The sequence below is a fragment of the Dromiciops gliroides genome, chromosome 3 (assembly GCF_019393635.1).
Source record: "Dromiciops gliroides isolate mDroGli1 chromosome 3, mDroGli1.pri, whole genome shotgun sequence".
Lineage (NCBI taxonomy): Eukaryota > Metazoa > Chordata > Mammalia > Microbiotheria > Microbiotheriidae > Dromiciops > Dromiciops gliroides.
The window spans coordinates 519,357,513-519,378,353 of NC_057863.1; the positions used below are offsets into that span (position 1 = coordinate 519,357,513).

General features: G+C 37.5%; 1 protein-coding gene across 1 annotated transcript in view; it reads left to right on the top strand.

Moving 5' to 3' along the window:
* Nucleotides 1-20,841, top strand: part of CNTN5 (contactin 5) — a 1,623,595-nt gene that overhangs the window by 1,259,022 nt on the left and 343,732 nt on the right.

Consider the following 20,841-nt stretch of genomic DNA (forward strand, 5'->3'; position numbering starts at 1 on the left):
AGAAGGGCAAACATTCCAGGCATGAGGTATAATCAGTGAAAATCCCTGGAGATGAGATGGAGGGTCTAATTCAAATAATAACAAAGAGGCTAGTGTCATTAGATCATAGAATATGTGGTAGAGAGAAAGATATAAGCAGACTAGAAAAGTACGTGGAGGCTAGTTTACGCAGGGCTTCAAACTCCAAACAGAATATGTTGTATTTGAACCTAAAGACAATGATCCAAGACAATCCCAAAGGACTATTGATAAAACATACTATCCACCTACAAAGAAAGAACTGATATTGGTGGAACACAGACTGAAGCATGCTATTTTTTACTTTCTTTCATTTTTTTTCCTTTTATTCAAATTTTCTTAGACAAAATGACAAATATGGTAATGTTTTACATAATCATATATAAAGCCATATCTAATTGCTTATGGCCTCAGGGATAAAGGAGAGGAGGAAGGCAAGGAATAATAAAAATTGGAACCCAAAACTATAAATAACAATGTTTATTACTTGAAAATAAATAAATGAATGAACGGATGGATAAATGGATGGGTGGATGGATGGATGGATAGATGAATGAATAAACAAATGAATGAATAGTTAAAGAAATAAATGAGTGGATGAGTAAATAAGTAAAAAAATAGATACATACGTAGATGGATAAATAAATAAATAAATGGATGAATAAATTTTAAAAAATAAAAGAAAGCCAGTGGAGTTTATTGAGTAGGTAGGTGTTAATTGTGCTTTAGGACTTGCAGTTAAAGAAAATCACTTTGGTCACAGAATGGGAGGTGGATTGGAGTGGGGAGATATTTGAAGTAGGCAGACTAAACTGATTAATCTCTTGCAATTAGATATTTATTGGAATTGAAAGCCTGAAAAGCATCAGCAAAAAGGCTCTCCTCAAGCTGCAGAAATGCCACTGTGAATTTAGTCATCACAAATGCTTTTGTGTGAACTTACTTCAGTGCTTCAAAATCTAGGACTTCATTGGTATGTATAATCCCTGGATAAACAAAGATAACATAACCACTTTTGCTCTTATTCAGTCAACAAACACATTAAATGAATACTTTCTCCAGTTGTTATTGTCTTAGATTATGGCAATTTTAGTGCAACAGAATGAGGCAGGCATATCGCTATCACATCATGACCACAAAAGAAATTTAATGTGATAAACCATCTATAACAGTAGCTCTAAACTTCTTTTGTGCCATGGACACTTTCTCCAAAAAAAGAAATAATGTGTGTGTGTGTGTGTGTGTGTATATATATATATATATATATATATATATATATATATATATATATATATATATATATATATATATAATTTTTTTAAGTTGTCAAGGTGGATCCAAGATAGCAGCATACAGACTGGGATCTAGCTCAACTCTCCTAACATTCCACTCCAAGCAACTTTAAAATAACACTTTACATGAAATTTTGGAGCAGCAGAGCCAGCAAAAGATTAGAGGGAGGGGCAGCTAGATGGCGTAGTAGATAGAGCACCGGCCCTGGAGTCAGGAGTACCTGAGTTCAAATCCGGCCTCAGACACTTAATACTTACTAGCTGTGTGACCCTGGGCAAGTCACTTAACCACAATTGCCTCACTAAAAAAAAAAAAATTAGAGGGAGAAATTTTGGAGGCACATAGGAGAGATCTGTAACACCTGGATGATCTCAGGCCCAGAGTATGGCAGAAGCACCAGTGGTGGACCATGGAAGCAATTGCAACAACAGCAGTAGCAACAGCAACTTCAGGAGCTCTCAAATCGGCAACTATAAGAGAGTCAGACACCTGGTCAGTAGGATATTACAGGGGAAATTTTGCTGGCAATGGGTGCAGCTAGCACTGATTGGCAACTCTATTGCTCATATGCGATTCTAGGTCACAGTTCTAAGTCATAATTCCAGGGCAGAGAGGAACACTAGTACTTGCAGCCATAGAAAAGCAGGGGCTTTTCCTGGGTAAAAACCATAAAAGACCAGAAGATTAGTGAAGAGATGTCTCCTCAAATCACACCAGCTTAGAAGCACCAAAAACTTGCAGAAGCCTAGAACTAATTCTGAAAACAACAGCATGAAAAAGCCTGAATCTTGTCACAGTGCCTCCCCACCACCAAGTAAACAGTGCCCGTTGTTGTTATTGTTTGTCATTCATTCATGAAGAGAACCATGACATTGGAATGATGTCATGACTTGCATTGAATTGGATTTAAGTGAAGGAGGGCTGCCCAAGGTCACCAAACTCACTCTCTCCTCCAAAGCCAGTGGCAAGATATAGATCATGATGACTAGAGATGGTCCCAGATGTTTAAAGCTAGTGGGGTTGTGACTTGCCCAGAGTCACATAGCTAGTAAGTATCTGAGGTGAGATTTTAACTCAGGGCCTCCTGACTTCAGGGCAAGTGCTCTATATACTACACCACCTAGCTGCCCTTTAAACAGTGCCCAACTTTAACATAAAATCCCAAAACAAGAAATATGCTTGAAAAAATGAGCAAACAACAATAACAACAACAACAAAAAAAACTTGACCATAATGTGCCACACCAAGGGTAAGGAAAACCAAGACATAAACTTAAAAGAAAATGACAATGTCGAACAGCTATAAGTAAAGCCTCAAAGAAAAATGCCAATTGGACCCAAAGCCATGAAGAATACTTAGAAACATTGAAGAAAAAATTAAGAATGATAGTGGCAAATTTTGGAAAAGAAATTAAAATGATTCAAGAAAATTATGAAAAGAGAATGAACATCTTGGTAAAATAAAAGTCACCACATGACTAATGTAGAAATGTTTTGAATGACTGCACATATCTCAAATTGATTTCCTTCTGAATGAGAATGGGATGGAATGGGAGGGGGGAGAGAATTTGGAACTAAAAGTTTTGGGAATGTATGTCAGAAGTTGTTTTTGCATATAATTGAGGAAAATAAAATACTAAATTTTTAAAAATGAATTAAAGAGACACCAAAAAATAGTGATAAAAGTAACACCTTAAAAACAGAATTGACCTAATGCTAAAAGAGACACAAAAATTCACTGAAGAAAAGAACTCCTTAAAAAGCAAAATTGTCCAAACAAAAAAGGTATATAAAATTTCACTAAAAAAAAAATCCTTAAAAATTAGAATTGGGGACATAGAGCCAAGATGGTAGAGAAAAAGGCAGTGAATAGCCTGAATTCTCCCCAAATCCCTTTAAATAGTGCCATAAAAATAATTCCTGGAGCAGAAGAACTCACAAAAGAAAAGTGGAAAATAATTTTCCAGGCAAAGACAACTAAGAAAGGGTATGGGATCTGTCTTACCCAATATGGAAATAGGAAGGAAAAAGAATGAGATGTGGAGGTGGTAGGGAAAAAAAAGTGAAGGTGGATTAAAGAAGGTAGTGGCCAGAAGCAAAATAGACTTTTGAGGAGGAACAGGATAAAAAGCAAGAAAGAAGGTTAAACAGAAGAAAATAGGTTGGAGAGAAGTACACATTAGTATTCCCAACTAAATGTGAATGGAATGAGCTCACCCATAACATAGAAGGAGATAAGAAAATGAACTAGAAACTAAAATCCAAAAATATATTGGTTCCAGGAGACATACTTAAAACAGAAAGACACACACAGAGCTAAAATAAAGGACTGGAGCAGAATTGATTATGTTTCAGCTGAAGTTAAAAAAAAAAAAGGTAGCAGTAATGATTGTGGTCTCAAACAAAGTAAAAGAAAAATATACCTAATTCAAATAGATAATCAAGGAAACTACATCTTGCTAAAAGGTACCGTAGACATTGAGGTAATTATCAAAAAATGGTACAACAATTTTCTTTGATAAAATCTCATTTCCCAAATATATAGGGAAATGTTTTTGTTGTTTTTGTTCTGTCATTTCAGGCATATCCAACCCTTTTTTACCTCACTTTAGATTTTCTTGGCAAAGATGCTGAAATGGTTTGTCATTTCCTTCTCCAACTTATTTTACAGTTGAGGAAACTGAGGCAAATAGGGTTGACTTCTCCAGGTCACTTAAGTAACTGTCTGAGACCAGATTTGAACTTAGGTAGATGGGTCTTCCTGACTCTAAGCCTGGCCTGACTAGCTGTACATAGAGAACTGAGTCAAATTTCTAAAAATAAGAACCATTTCCCAGTTGATAAATGGTCAAGGGATATAAATATGCAGTTTTCAGAATAAAAAAAACTCAAAGCTATTTACAGTCATATGAAAAAAAAATGCTCTATTTAGAGAAAGGCAAATTAAAACGTCTCTGGGGTACCACCTTATACCTCTAAGAAATGACAAATGCTGGAGGCGATAAGGCAAAATGATATGCACAGTTCTATAGCCCTTTGGCCATAGTTCCAAATTGCTCTCCAGAGTGGTTGGATCTTTCTACAACTTCACCAACAGTGAATAGCATCCTAGCTTTCCCATATCCACTCCAACATCCAATATTTTCCTTTTTTGTTATATTTGCCATTCTGATAGGTGTGAGGTGATCCCTTGGAATTGTTTTAATTTTCATTTCTCTTATTAATAGTCATCTATACCATTTTTCCATATGATTATATATAGCTTTGATTTCTTCATCTAAAAACTGCTTGTTCATATCCTTTGACCATTTATCAATTGTTGATGGAGCAGTGAACTGCTCCAACCATTCTGGAGAACAATCTGGAACTATGCCCAAAGGGCTATGAAACTGTATTTATCCTTTAATCCTGCAATATCACTACTAGGTCTGTATCACAAAGAGATCAAAGGAAAAGGAAAAGGACTTATATGTACAAAAATATTTATAGCAGCTCTTTTTATCGAGGCAAAGAATTGGAAATTGTGCTCATCAGTTGGGGAATGGCTGAAGAAGTTGTGGGATATGATTGTAATGAAGTACTGTTTTGCTGTGGGAAATGATGATGGTGCATAGTTTCAGAAAAACATGGCAAAAACATGGCATGCATGAACTGATGCAGAGTGAAGTAAGAAGAACCAGCACAGTACCAGCAATGTTGTAACAATATTCAACTGTTGGAACAATATTCAATATTCAATGTTGTAACAATATTGGCTACTCTGATCAATACAATGATCCAATACAAACCCAAATTACTCATGGTGAAAAAATGCTATCCACCTCCAAAGATAATTGACAACTCTGAGTGCAAATCGAAGTACAATTTTCTTGCTTTTTTTTTTTTTGCTTAGTTTTGTGATATGGCTAATATGGAAATATGCTTTGCACGATTTCACATTTATAATTGATACCATTTTGCTTGCCTTTTCAGTTGGTAAGGAAGGATTTGCAGGCAGGGAAAGAATCTAGAACTCAAAATTTTAAAAGAATGTTATGAATAAATAAAAAAATAAAATTTTAAAAACTAAAATGTTCTCAGCCTCATCCTAAAAATCCCTGATCTGGATAATACTCACTTCATCCCTTCATATTTTCTCATCCTCCACCCAATCTATGGTGACTTCTTGGCTTTGCATCATTGTTTCAAAAAGTTTTCCTACTTTCTGCCTAGATCTGGGTCTTTGTTACCTAGAGAACTCTGGCTTGGCCTGGCCTTGCAAGTTGGGGGGGGTGGGGATGTGTTGGGGGGAACAGGAGAAATGAATTCATCTCTGCCAATAAACAATTAACTGGGCCCAAAGGGAAGAATTCTTCTCCTGGGTAAAGTGCATATCATCCAAGTTATAATCAGAGGGAATAAGTAAAGAGTAAGCAGGATGCCATACATTGCTTGTCAAACCAGAATTCATGAAATGAAAAAAAAAAAACAATCAATCAAGAAATATTTATTAAGCTCTTACTACATGTGATACCATACTCCCAATCCCTCAAGCTTACCACCTAGAAGTTGTTATATTTGACTTTTCACTAATCTCTCATCCAACAAGGTTTGTCAATTTCATCTTTGCATCATTTCTTGATTACAACCCCTTATCTCTCTCTTCTGCTATTACCACCACCCTGCTTCAGGCCCCATCACCTCACACTTGAATTATTGCAATAGCCTGCAGGTGGGTCTGAATACCTCATATCTCTACTCCAAACCATCCCCCATTAAGCCACCAAAGTGATAGTCCGAAATTGTAGGTCTGACCTTACCACTCCCCTACTTAATAAACTCCAGTGATTCCCTATTGTCTGCAGGATCAAATATACAATCCTCTATTTTTTGCTCAATGCCCTTCATAATATACCCCTACAACTCCCTTTCTAATCTTTATATACCTTACTCCCTGCCACATACTCTTCAATCCAGTAATACTGTGCTCATTGCTATTCCATAAACAAGAAATTCCATGTCTTGACATTTTTTCTGTCTGTCCCCTATGCCTGGAATGCCTCATCATTTCTGCCTATTGGCTTTACTGGCTTCTTTTAAGCCCCAACTAAAATCCTATCTTCTACAGTAAACCTTTCCCAACTCCTCTTAATTATCATGCCTTCCCTTTCTCAATTATGTCCTAGTTAACCTGTACATAGCCTTTCTGTACATATTATTTTGCTTGTTGTTTCCTCTATTAGATTTTAAACTCTCTGAGGGCATGGTCTGTCTTTTATCTCTATTTGTATCCCCAACATTTAGCAGAGTGCCTAGAAAACAGTAGGTGCTTAATAAATGTTTATTGACTGACATTATTACATAATGTAGTTTAAAATACTTTAAGATATTAAAATCATTTTCTTATACATTTCCACTTTAATGTTAAACAGTAAAATTCAAAGCTAACTTCATTCTAAAAGAAAGAATATCTTAGGGAATTCACACATATTTTGATCAAAATATTCATTTTATTTATTTTACGATGATAAGAGAATACCATTTTCTCTTCACTTTAATATAAGAGGAGTAGAATTTGTAACTGAATATGCACTCTGCTTCAGTTCCATTTTTGTTAGTAAAATACAATTCCCAATATGTTTTCTAACACTTTATTTTTCTAAAGTTTCTATTGTTGGGCAATTTTGCTTTTCAATATGGTATATACTTTAAATTAGTTTGTGGGTGAGAAACATAAACTAACCTGGATTGAATATTAAGTGAGGCCTCAGTAAATCACTTAAAAGACTAAGGGAAGGGAAGAACGCAAGCTACTCTATTTTATTCTCTATGCTTTTTTCTATATATCACATTCCATTCTTGATAAGCTAAAATTCAATAACTCCAGAGGATCAAGGTAATTTAGGCTAATTAATTGAAATAAGGCTTATAGTAAACCTAGATATGTAGGCTTTGCAATGTTTCAACCTGGAAGCTGCAAGCCTTCTGGCAACATCTTAACCTCTGAGATGAGAAGAATAATCTACTGTTATTTATTGTTGGAATTAATGGTTTCTGGAATCAAAACCATTTGGAAACTCAGGAGCAACATTGGATTCAAGTATGAACTCTCAATTCTGAATGGGTGACCCTTTTTCCAATTTGCAAGCAGAGTCTGATTGAATGTGAATGTTTATTTCCGGGGCCATTTGCATTTAAACAATTTTACTGTTGCTTTTTAAGGAGTGATAACATTTTCCAAAGGGTACATCTTCTGATATCAGGAGTTAACCTTTTATTCCTCATTTTCCTATCTCAATCATTTATATTCCTGTGTTTAGGGATCTATTTGCAGTTGCTGATAATGTGATTCCCACATTGTGCAGTTGAGGAAACTAAAGCAGACAGTAGTTAATTGACTTGTCTAGGGTCACATGACTAGTAAGTATCTGACTCCAGATTTTAAATCAGGTTTTCTTGACTGCAGGCCCAGCCCTCTCGCCACTCTACTACTACTACTACTACTACTACTACTACTACTACTACTACTACTACTACTACTACTACTACTACTACTACTACTTCTTCTTCTTGTTCTTCTTTTCTTCTTCTTTTCTTCTTCCTTCTTCTTTCTTCTCCTCCTCCTTCTTCTTCCTTCATTTTTTTAAAATTTAAACTCCTGTTTGCACTGGATCCAGGCCATACCTAATAATTGCTAAGGGCCAAAATTTCTTTCATCTTTCCTAGATCATCTGAATTACTAAAAGGCTCAGTCTTTTAATAAGAATATAAAAGCAGCTGTTCCTTAGCTGTTTATACTATAAAAGTAGCTAGAATATCAGCTGGGTAGTCAGAAAATAGTTACCTTGTGCCTCAGTTTAGCTTTTGTTCTAGTTCAAATGCATTTACATGCTAAAATCAGAGTAGATTTTGTGAATTTCTAACCCTAAGAGAGATAATTATATCCGATAAAGGACTCTGATATAGCTCCAGACACCAATAGTTCAAAGAAAGACTAAATCTTAGCCTAGGGGCAAAGTCAGCAAGTCTCCTTTTTTTGGGTGGTCTAACTTATAGCCTCTGGCTGTGACTAAAAGTTGTCAGCATGCCCTTATTAGACACTGGCACCCTAGGAGACAGGAACTGAAAATACTAACTGGTAGTCAAGAATCCCAGAGGCATAAGTCCAATTGTATCAAAAACTAAACTATAACCCATGTCCAAATAGGAACAGGATCAATGGAAGCAGTGCAGTAGAATCATTAGGAGATATTAGCAATCCTCTGTGTTGATGGTGTAAATCATGCTCTGTATGTGTTTCCTATATGTGTGTCCCCCCATAAGTGTTTCCTAGCTGTGGCTGTGGATGCAATATCATAGTGATATAGTTACATATTTGTAAGAATATCTGCCCTAGCTTACACACACCCAGATATATGTTTATATAAAAATGACATCTACACATGTAATTTCATTTTGGTTTCTGTACTTCATATAGTATATATGCTGAAAATAAATAATAAATATTTTAAGTAATGAAAAGTAATTTGTTTAGTACCCAGAGTGCTTCACTTTCACATATGGGGCCACAGAAAATCTTTATGAGGTTCAAGGTCCTATGATGATTTCCATACCCTCTAAACTATTACTCAAAGTTCCCACCAAGGTATTTGTTTTTACTAGTCAGCTAGAGGAGAGATTTAGTATAAAGAAAAGGCAATTAATGGAATAGTAAAATTAGAAAAGTAGCAATAGGCACATACCTTCCCCTGTCCTTTTTGTCCTGCAAAACACACACCATTTATAGATTTTATTTATTTAAGATCATTGATGACCAGATACATATAGTAGGTACTTAATAAATGTTTATTAATAGATTGAATGTTTATTGATTGAGATGAGGGAATTGAAGTTCAAGGAAGATGAGATTTTTCCAGCTAAAAGAATACCATGCCACCCTCAGGGATAAGATCACCACCTACAACTTGTCATCAATCAATCAATCAAATTTTTTTAAGTTCATACTATGTGCCAGGTAATTTTGCTAACCACTAGGTTTTAAATGAGCTTTGAATGCCAAAAAAGAATATTTTATATATACTTCTAGAGGTAATAGGAAGTTACTGTAGTTTATTGAGTAGGGCAGCTGACATGATCTGACCAGTGTTTCAAGAAAATCACTTTAGTGTCTGGAGGATGAATTGTACTGCAGAGAGACTCAAGGCAGCCAGAATCACCAGAAGGCTATCAAAATAGTCCAGGTATGAAGGATTAGGGCCTTCAGCAGGATGGTAACAGTGTCAAAGGAGAGAAGGGGACAGTCCTTGGCAATAGATTGGCTGTGGGGGGGAGGGGCAGTAAGATATAGTAAGGAGTCAATGATGACTACTAGGTTGCAAGCCTGAGTGACTGGAAGGATGGTGCTGCCCTCTGCAGTAATAGAAAAGGTAGGAAGTGAGGAGGATTTAGGAGGAAAGATGAGTTCTTTTTTGGTCATACTGAGTTTAAAATGGCTACTAGACATCTAGTTCAAGATGTCTGAAAGGCAGTTGGCGAAGCAAGATTGGAGGTCATCAGAGACTGGGACAGGATAGGTAGATTTGAGAATTGTCTGCCTAGAGATAATATTGAAAACCATGGGCACTGATGAGATCAAGTGAAGTAGAATAGGAGAAGAGGGCCCTGAACAGAACCCTGAAGGACAGCTATGGTTAGAAGGTGTCATCTGGAAAAGGATCCAGCAATGAAGACAGAGGAGGAGAAATTAGATAGGTAGAAGAGCCAGGAGAGAGTGGTGTCCTGAAAACTCAAAGAGAGGAAAGTATTAAGAAAGAGAGAGTGATCAGCAGTGCCAAAGGCCAAAGAGAGTTCAAGGAGATTCAGCTTTGATATTCAGCCTCTCAAGTACCTCTCTCCTCTGATTAGGATGGAGGTAAGAGCAGTAAGCTCCTCCCAAAGTTTCCCTTTATGGAGGACTCAATTTGCCAACTAAGTCTACATGTCACATCAGGTTCTTGGCTTTCAACTTTACTAACTACCCTCATCTTTCCTTGTGGGGTATCATCCTTGTGAGGCACCCCTCCCTCCACACTTTTCAGATTTCTTTTGTATGTTATTTTTCCCTCATTAGATTGTAAATTTCTCAAGGGCATAAATTAGGCTATTGTTTATTTATTGGCTAAGTGTATTGTCTATGATCACACAGGTTATAGCATCAGAGGTGGTATTCTTTTGTCAAAAACAGAAACTAGTCCCCCACAAAAACAAACAAACAAACAAACACAACAAATAAGAGTGAATCATAGTTATAAAGACAAGCACCATTTATTCTTCTCAGAAACCTGATTATATACAATGCATGGTAAACTCTCTCAACAGAGACTTCTGCCAAGTTTTGAGAAAAGGAGAGTATTTAAGCAGTTGAAAAGGGGGAGGGAGGAGTGGGCAGTCCCTGGATCTACCAGGTCCAAATTGATTAACTCACCACTTCCTAGTTTGCTACTGGATTCTCTTAATTCCTCAATGCTCAATGCAAATCAGTTTGATAGCTCACTCCCTGAAGGCAAACAATGTGATAGGGAATTCTCAGGGAATTTTTTTTTTTTTTTTAGTGAGGCAATTGGGGTTAAGTGACTTGCCCAGGGTCACACAGCTAGTAAGTGTTAAGTGTCTGAGGCCAGATTTGAACTCAGGTACTCCTGACTCCAGGGCCGGTGCTCTATCCACTGCACCACCTAGCTGCCCCTCAGGGAATTTTTGAAGATAAGAAAGGTCCATGTGACTTCCCCAAATGGCTCAGGAATGTGAGGAAGCCAGCAGATAATGATGTCTCTGGAAGGTTCTAGGGAAGCCTGCTTGGTTGGTGTTTCTGTTCTTCTTGGGAATGTCTTACTATTTGCATATTATCCAGGTTCAATCTCTGTTACTATAAGGGACCTGTGATATGTTAGGCTAAACTGTCTCTGGAAAAAATAAGGGGATTTTACCAAAAAATCATCACTCCGAACCCATATCCTCAGAATGAAAGCCATTTTACTACACATTATACTATGCATTTATTAAATAATTACTGAGTGCACTATATACAGGGTGCTTGGGGTACAAAATGAAAGTTTCTGCTCTCAGGTAGCTTACAATTTTTTCTAGTGGAGGAAAGAAACAAAAAGTACATAAGTAAATTTAAATCATATTCAGTGATACAAAGTAATGTTAAAAGGAAGCGAGAAGGAACAAGCTAGTGGATTAGGAGAGACCTTGTATAGGAGCTGCCATTTGAGCTTTTCTTTGAAGAAAGCTTGGAATTTTAAGAAGCAGGTGTAGAGACTATGTTCCAGATATCGAGAACTACCTATGCAAAAGTACAGACCTGAGGAATCCTATGTCATATACAAGGAAAAATGAGCAGGCTGATTTTACTGGAATGGAGAATAGCTGAAAGAGCGTAGTATAAAATGAGACTGGAAAGGGAAGTGTGAGCCAGATTGTAGAGCAGTTAAATGGGTTCTAAGATCTTTGCCAGCTTTAATTTAAAATCCTAGGATAATGACTCGTAAATTAGGGTTATCCTCTTGCTACCTTTATATGAACAGGTCTGTGCAGGTTGATAGCTATCAGAGTACTTCAGTGAATAGAAAGGTTCTTTCTAACTGCTCTCAAATGAATATCCACTTCTGGCTGAAAACTCCTGTTCCAGCCCATTTGATTTCAAGGTCAGAATTTTTGTGATAATGTACATAAATTAAAATGTAATCTGGTAACAATATCTGTTAGATTTTATTTTCACTTTTAATATGGAAAACTTTTTGCTTCCAAAAATGCTGCATATTAAGTAGACAGTTGTTATCACCCACGTTAGCAGTTAAGTTTTGTTCTCTCTCCTTTTTTTTTTGAGGTACAAGCATATAAAAGACTAAAAAAAACTATCTCAATAGTTTTTTATGATGGCTTTTTATGTGCTTTCTTAGTGAAAAGTTATAAAACTTGGTTCTTTGAGTTCCTTTCATAGATATACAATATTTCCCTTTTTTTAACCCAAGTCACAAAGGAGCAATATCCATATACATTTTCACATCAGAGGTAAAATTCATCTCTCACTTGTGACTTATGCAAGGAAAATAGGAAGCTCCATTAGACAGACCTACAATTTGTCTGTGAATAGTGATTTGCAATTGGGGAGTGCTTTCCTTTGAAATCATTAAATCTTTGCAGCTAAGTATTCTTTCTGCCTTGACAGATTCTACAAGTTGCCTCATCATAGATATAAAAATGATGTTTAAGAAATATAGTTAATGACTTCAACAATGACCAAAAGTTCATCTGATGCTTTTCTTGCTTTTCAGAATTTGGCACGGCAGCACTTTTCATGCTTTCATTTCAACAGCAAATGACAAAAAGGCTTGTGACAGAATTTCAGTGTTGTTTTACATCGTTTTCTGCTGTTATTAGCTGAGAGATTTTTGAAGCTAATGAGCAGTGCCAAGCTCAGTATTAATATTAGCGAGCAAAATGCCAGTTTTTCTCCACTCAGCTGTATTCTTTTTTTGCAAACGAGAAGTCAAAGTGCATCACACAAACATAACTTCAATATTAAACTAGGATGGGGTAAAACGATGCCACAATATGTTGTCTGGTCAAAAGTCAGCCCTGGCTTTTGAAGGTGCCCATGGTTGAGATTGAATTCAGTCTCCTTTCTTAAAACAACAACCCCTTTTAAAAATTCTTCTTGAAATCCTTTGGTTTTTTCATCAGTCCATCTCTCAATATGTTGTCTCTACCTCTCTTCCAAAGAGGCATGCTCTCCAAATAAATAAATAAATTATTGAAGTTTAAAAAAACTAAACAGGAAAGCTATCTGACAAATCAACAAAGTCCCACATTTTATATAGTAAAGATGAATGGAATGCATCCCTTTTCTATATACTTTATAAGAAATAATTTCCCCTTAAAGACATGTTCAGATCAACTTTGTTATTTTCATAACTTTACTAAATGTATTATTATAATCGGCATCTGGTTAGATTCATATATTTTATTAGTTTAGAATAGATTTTTCTGTATATAAATTAGCCCTACATTCAATGACTGGCAATGTACATTTAGAGACAACAAAACTCAGGTCAAATAAGGTGGTCAGTACTGGTACCACAATAACATGCATCCTCCTTTCTCCATTAATCAATAAACCACAAAAATGGAAAATGGCATGTATTATCTATTGCAATTACAATATTGACTGTGCTGTTGCTTAACAATGTATTTTGTAAGGAGTTTGCTTGTGTGTTTCTTTGGAAACTTCTGCTGTGATCAAACAAAAAAATCACTGAATTGATTTTTTAAATAAAAAAGTAAAAAGATATGGAGTATCCCTTTCAGTGGACCTTAGCCATAATTATTTAGCACATAATACCTATGACCTTAAAATAATTAACATATGCTTGAATATCTAACCCAGATTTTACTTGGTATATTTTTGTTTCCCAATAATGGCTTTTAAAAACTAACTAGAAGTAGCATGACTAATTTATGGAACAATGAATTAAGATTTGGGAAGACCTGGATTTGAATCTTGTCTCAGACACTTAGTACTTGCATTCCCCCTAGATGAGACATTTAAATTCTCTGAGTCTGTTTCCTTATCTACAAAACAGGCATAGCAATTGTACCTTGCTCACAGGGTAGCTATGAGGATCAAATGAAATAAAATATACAAAGCACTTTGCCAATTTTAAATTGACTACACAAAAACCTGCTGTTGTCATCATTATTATCATCATCAGTATTCTGGATCATCTGGATCAGGTACATACTGGTCCCAAGTGCAGGGTCAGGATTTGCTGAGACCAAGTCAGGTTGAGATTGAGTCAGCTGTAAAAGCAAAAAAAAAAAAAAAAAATATATATATATATATATATTACCAGACAACTACAGAACTAAAACATGCAGTTTCAGCAATACATGCCCAGGTTGGTCACATAGGATTGAGAAGTCCAGAGGTGCTAGGTTTCACAGTGGATAAACACCAGCCCTGGATGCAGGAGGATCTGAGTTCAAATCTGTCCTCAGACACTTGACACCTACTAGCTGTGTGACCCTGGGAAAGTCACTTAACCCTCATTGCCCCAAGGGGGAAAAAAATTGAGAAGTCTATCAAGTCTACACAGCTATACCCCATCTTGGAACTGGCTTATATGGGGTTTATCACATCACCAAAAGTAGGTTTTAACACATCTAGACAATCTGTGAAGCAAGCATGATTCCATCTCCCAATTTAGAACTTGAGTGGACTATATGTATCTAAAGAACAATACAGTATTGTGGTTCTCCCTATGTATTTCTTTCATATCTCATGTTATATTACCAAAACTAGGAGTACACAAGAACCTTGAATTTCTAACTGTAACAAGTAGCCTGATCAGCCCCTTAAGGACTATTACATTCCTTCCCTTGGTTGTGGTCCTGGTGTGGCCCCACACAGGCTGAATTATATTTTATACCTATTTCTAAATGAGCCAGATCTTGGTTCTTGATGCTAACAGGTGAGATACCCAGTAGTAGCAACACTTAAGGAATACTCTTGGAAAAGCTAATATAAGTGGAAAAGAAAGCAATTATGGCCCAAACTACAACTTTCCCTTAAAGTAAAAAATCTTGTAATGCCACTAGGGTCACAAATAGTTGAGAGGGCACAATGCATGTGGGAGTCAAGAGAAATTGACAACAAGAAGATGGGCTAGGAACAGAAGTCAGATCAATAGAACCAAAAAGCTTCAAAGAACATCTCTGCTCTGAAACATATGCAGATTATATTTAAAAAAGGAACTAAGGATATAGAAGTTTGCAATTTCTTCCTTGACCTGAGGTGATGAGGCCTCTCCTTTTATGCTACCACTTTCTGGGCCACCACCTCTCCTCAACCACACACTCACCTGGATGAGTTTGTTAAAATGAAAGTCAAATAGGGATTTTGGAGAATGGCTTCTGACCATGTAGAAGAAGGACAAGTGATCTCATATAATCTGAGTGAGAAAAACTAAGTGAATACGGCACTGCTCAACTGATTCTTCTCCCTCATCTTTGGGTAAAAAGGTTGGCATTGAGATACATGAAGGACATCAGGGACCATCACCATCCAGGACAGAAATTGTGGTTCCACTCACTTAGGTCATGGTAAATGAGCCCATGAATGAGAGGTGGTGGCCCAGTGAGTGGGGGAAAAAAGGAACAGGCAGTAGAATGAAAGGAGAAGCCTCACCTCAAGTCTGGGAGTCTGGATATATATGTGGTAAGACCCATATATGTGTAACATGTACAGCCAAGGTACATGAATGGGTGTGGGGAGGAAGCAATGCATGCCTTCAACACAGAAGGACTGCATATATAATCCAGTGATCTTATTTACATACATTAGGCCATGCTCCTAATAGGTTTCATAGGACACATTGTTTCTGTCATGCTTATATCTCAAGATTTGGGCATAAAGTAGTCTCTCAGAGTAGTTGCTTCTTTCCATTCCCAAAGGGTCACTGCTTAATGACATTTGTAATGATTGGAATGATGCCACCTGCTGGAGAGCTACTATAGGAAAGCTCCGCCATGAAGAGAAGGCATCTGAGGGCAAGTTATGTGGTTTTCCTTGGCATCAGGAAGTGACATTTGCTCCTGGGTACTGTCAATCAAGGCTACCAGCCAATTAGCTTAGAGATGTGTATGCGTGTGGATGGGATGTTCCCAGTGTCACAGGAGGCTTATGGGATGAAGGAGGTGTGGCTCACTCTCTTTCGTCTGGACTCTCATGGAGAGTGGAGCTAAAATGCTCTCTCCCTTTGATAAATAGATGAATCTAGGCCTCTTTCTCTCTCTCTTCACCAAATTCTTATTCTCCTTAATAAATGCTTAAAAGTCTAAACCTTTGTTAAAACTCCTAATTTATTGGTAACCACTCATTACATATTTTAGACAGACAAGCTAGAATTTTAGCTCCTTACACATTCCTCTGGTCCTCTTGTCCTCTGGTCATTGCTAGTTTCTGCAAGATGTGGTTCCACTGGGCATGATGTTGTGGTGCTCTCCCTACTTCCAGCACCTGGTTTCAGCTGAAATCATTCACTTCTATGTCTTCCCCATAAGTGGAAGAATAGTCTATGCCCTCTTCATTTTGGCTTAAAGCCCAGTGCTTTAAGTTACTGCTCTTTTACAAAGCCAAGATCTCCATAACACAGTCCTCAAACAAGGGGAAAAGGACTGTAATTCCTATGCCACACAGTGAATAGCAGGACCTAGAGTCAGGAAGACCTGAATTCAAATCCAGCCTCAGACATTTACTAGCTGTGTGACCCTAGACAAGTCACTTGACCTCTAAGCATCAGTTGCATCTCTCTAAAAGGCGGATAATAATAGTACCTACCTCCCAGGGTTATTACAAGGATAAAATGAGCTGTGATGACTTTGCTCTCTCCAATAGAAGAATCCTCAGCCCACACACTCACCTTTCCTCCTGGATGGTTTGTTAAAATGGTCTCCCTGAAAGTCAAATCGTGATTATCAGTGGAGGGAGGGAGAGTGGCTCCTGACCAAATGGACAAGATCATGCTCTTAGAACATGGAACTGTGACTCACCAAGAATCCCTCTGAAGCTCTAGGCCTATTTTTTTTTAAATTAAGTTCCTGCTTATCAAGGGCAGCATCTCTGTGCTATGTAGAGCCCTCTATGATTTAGGATTAGAAAATTCTTATAACTCCCTGATCAATATCCAGATGGCAGACCTCACCCATTCAGCACAGAGGCTTCCCATAAAACCACAGGATGTCTTCAGGGATTGAGAATCCCTCTTCCCTTCTTTATTCAAACTCCAATATTCTTTTGCTGGGCCATGAAACTGAATGGGTGGGAGAAAGTCAAAGACACAAAAACTTCTATGTAGAGCTACTGGAAGTATGTCCTTTCCTTTCAATCCTTAATTTAAAATTCCAGCTTTTATTATGTATATGTAACCAGATTATTCTTTTCCTGCTTTGGGCAACAATATCTGTATCTCTATCTATTTATCTATCTATCTATATCTTTTTTTTCTGGGTAATTGAATGAGAAACTGAGAAGAAAAGGAAAGAAGTAATTATGTTAATCCTAAACAAATTCACTTATTAGTGATTGGATGTACTTTTCTTTTTACCTAGTTTTGGGGGAAACTGACTAAAATCACTGATAAAATGAGTTTAGGTTTTTAAGGGTTTATTGGAAAATAGAAAGAAAAAGATTGAGAACAGAATTCCAACAGCCTGGCATTCCTATCTTTCCTCAAATTTCCTGTGAAGTCCTCTGCCGCCACCACCACCATCAAGTCAGGAACCCAAAAAAGAGCGAGAGCTCTCCGCGTAGGCTCTCTTTCCTCCTTCCTATCTCCTCCCAGAAAATAGGAGGCTCCTCAAGTTGATTGGCTGGTAGCCTTGATAGACAGCACCCATGAGCAAACACCACTACCTGACACCAAGGAAAAGCCACATGGCCTTGCCCTCTGAGGCATTTTCCTCATGGTGGAGCTTTCCCACAGCAAGTCTCCAGTAGGTGGCATCATTCCAATCATTACACATTGTATTTGCATATTTATATTCCTATGACTAAGTATTTAATAAAAGTTTGTTCATTCATTGATTGACGTAAAGATCATTGTAACTGGCCTGAAAAGAAGTATCTTATGTATTGATAAGGCTGGAAATATTACCTTAAAACACAGGAGCAAGATGCAACTTGAAGGAATTTAGTAGGACCCAGGTCAGATCAAACACTGTCCAAGTCAATGGTGGAGACATAGGCACTAGCCTGGCACAGTGGAGCAAGCACTAAATTTGTTATGAAGAAAGAAGTGTGTTTATGAATAAATCACTTAGCCTCCCAGAGACTAGATTTCCTCATCTATAAAATAGAAATGATAATAATATTTGGACTGCCTGTTTCACAGGGTCATTTTGATAAACCTTAAAGCACTGTCATAAATGTGATTTCTTATCAGAGAAAGTATGTAGATAGTGGTATGTGGTATTTATTATCAGAGAGAAAATGTGGCATAGTGGCTAGAGTGCTTAACCTGGAGACAAGATGTTTTTTTGTTTTTTGTTTTGTTTTGTGGGGCAATGGGGGCTAAGTGACTTGCCCAGGGTCACACAGCTGGTAAGTGTCAAGTGTCTGTGGCCAGATTTGAACTCAGGTACTCCTGAATCCAGGGCTGGTGCTTTATCCACTGCACCACCTAGCTGCCCCCCTGACAAGATGTTTTTTTAAAATCCCACTTCAGCAAATAACTCTGTAGGCCTCATTTTCTTCATTTGTAAATCGAGGAGGTTAAACTCCATGTTCTCTAAAGGCCCTTGTAGTTATTATAACATGTGCTCTGGAGTTACTCTCCCAATCCCCACTGGCACTGACAGAGTCTGCAGGAGGTGGCTGCTTTCTCTCTCCTCATGGGAGTGAGAGGCAGATCTTTTTTAGTACTAGTACTCTAGCTCATAAGTCTAGATTGGTGAGTTTCCCTTCATGATTATGTTGATATCAATTAGTAAGCTAGACTTAATTAGCTTCTAGAAAAAGATATAACTAAAGTAGGATAGTTGGTACAAAACATTTCTCCCTAACATTTATGACACACTCTCCCATTATTACACAGAGCTTGGGGACAAACAGATTAGAAAGTACATGTAGCAAAAGGTTAGCGCAACAGCTACTAGAGACCCTTTGGCTGGCATCTTCAATATGTTCCCTTAGGGGTGGTAAAATTTTTGTATTTGGCTCCTTGTAGAGTCTCAAATCTGCCTCTCCTTATCATGTTCAATCTATCTTTGGCTCCCAGTGCCAACACTTCCTGAGTTGCTGTTGCCCCAGGGACACTTCTACTATGACAATGAAAAAGTCCAAATCCCTCAGGAAAAAGTTCCAAATCCTCTAAGTTCACAGGGGCAGCAGAGAATGAGGTGCTTCCACCCCTCCCCTCCCCACCAATTCCTTTTCAATTTGTTTGGCTGAAGGCTTCTAGCATTAAGCTTCTACCACTAAGATATTCCAACCTAGGATTTGAACGAAGTCCGCTATTTTACAGAAGACCCCCAAAGCATAGACAAGTCCCTCAAACAATCTGAATAGAATTCCTGGGATACCTATTGGAAATGTTTTCAGGTTGATTAATTGAATGATTTACAAGGCCTTATTCACACTTCTGGTTGATTCATTGAAATATGTTCTCTACCTGATAAAGTATCTGGGCTAAGTGGGATGGGTTGACTGTGATCTCAAGCCTTACACTATGACACAAAAATAAAGGTGGCAATAACATGGAGATCAGCAGTTGCTGCACCAGTGTTTTTGGTCATAGTGTGTTTATCTTTTAACCTGGAGAGCTTTAAACAGTGTCCAAGACTGGGAGATGGTCTCCACCAGTTAGGGTTCCTATCCAAATAGGATCAGTTGCAACTACTTTCCCCCTCCATACACATACACCTTAATCCCTGTTTTTAGGGAGGGTAACAGGTATTTATTAAGCATTAACTATATGTTAGGCACTGCTAAAATCTGTGAATACAAATACAGAGCAAAAAGAAAGGGAGTGCTTTGTGTAAAGAAGCTCATGTTCTAATAGGGAAAGCAAAAACATAAAAGGTCACTCCAAAGTAGGAGAGGAGAAGATGAAAGTGTCCAGCTCAGGGCATGGTAGAGAAAGTCCAAAAAGTCAGGGGTACAGGGAAATGAAGACAAGGCTAGCCTGAGCATCCTTCTTAAAGTGGAGGATCTGAGGGGCAGCTAGGTGGCACAGTGGATAAAGCATCAGTTTCAGGAGGACCTGAGTTCAAATTCAGCCTCAAACATTTGACACTTAGTACCTGTGTGACCCTGGTCAAGTGACTTAACCTTCATTGCCCCACCCAAAGAAAATGGAGTATCTGATAGTAAGCAGTCAATCAAAAAGAGATACCACAGGAGTGGAGGAGACTTTCAGTGTTAAAAGTCTGGGGTTACAGTGAAACTTCCAGGGTGAAGAGGTTTCTGGGGCAGGGCATAGAATGTTTCAAACATATTTATTTATCTTCTTTCCTGTACTATTGGATATATTTTTGAACTCAAATTCCTCTTCTGTACAATTAAGGGATTGGCCCAGATGATTTCTAAGGTCCCTTCTAACCCTCACGTTCTATGAGAGGATGTCCAAATAGGTAGAAGGCTACTTTAGATGTTTAATTCATCATAAAGATGTAAAAGGGAAATATATTTTGCTGGTTCTCAAAAGTAGGAAAGATGATCAAGAATATATGACAGTATCCAGATGGTGCCACTCAAGTTATCCTGAAATATCTGTGTGTTGTATATGTGTATATATGTGGGGATAGAGATAAAATTTCCCAGAAATATGAAGGAAAAGGAAAATTTTCACTTATACCATCACCCTGTATTAAACGTTCCAAATGGAAAGGGAAGTATATCAACCAGCACATGGACCTTAATTGTGATTATGTTTTATTACTGCTTAGCCTATTAAGTGCTTAAATTACCAGATAAGAGAATCTATGTTTCTAATAGTGGAAAGTATGTTAA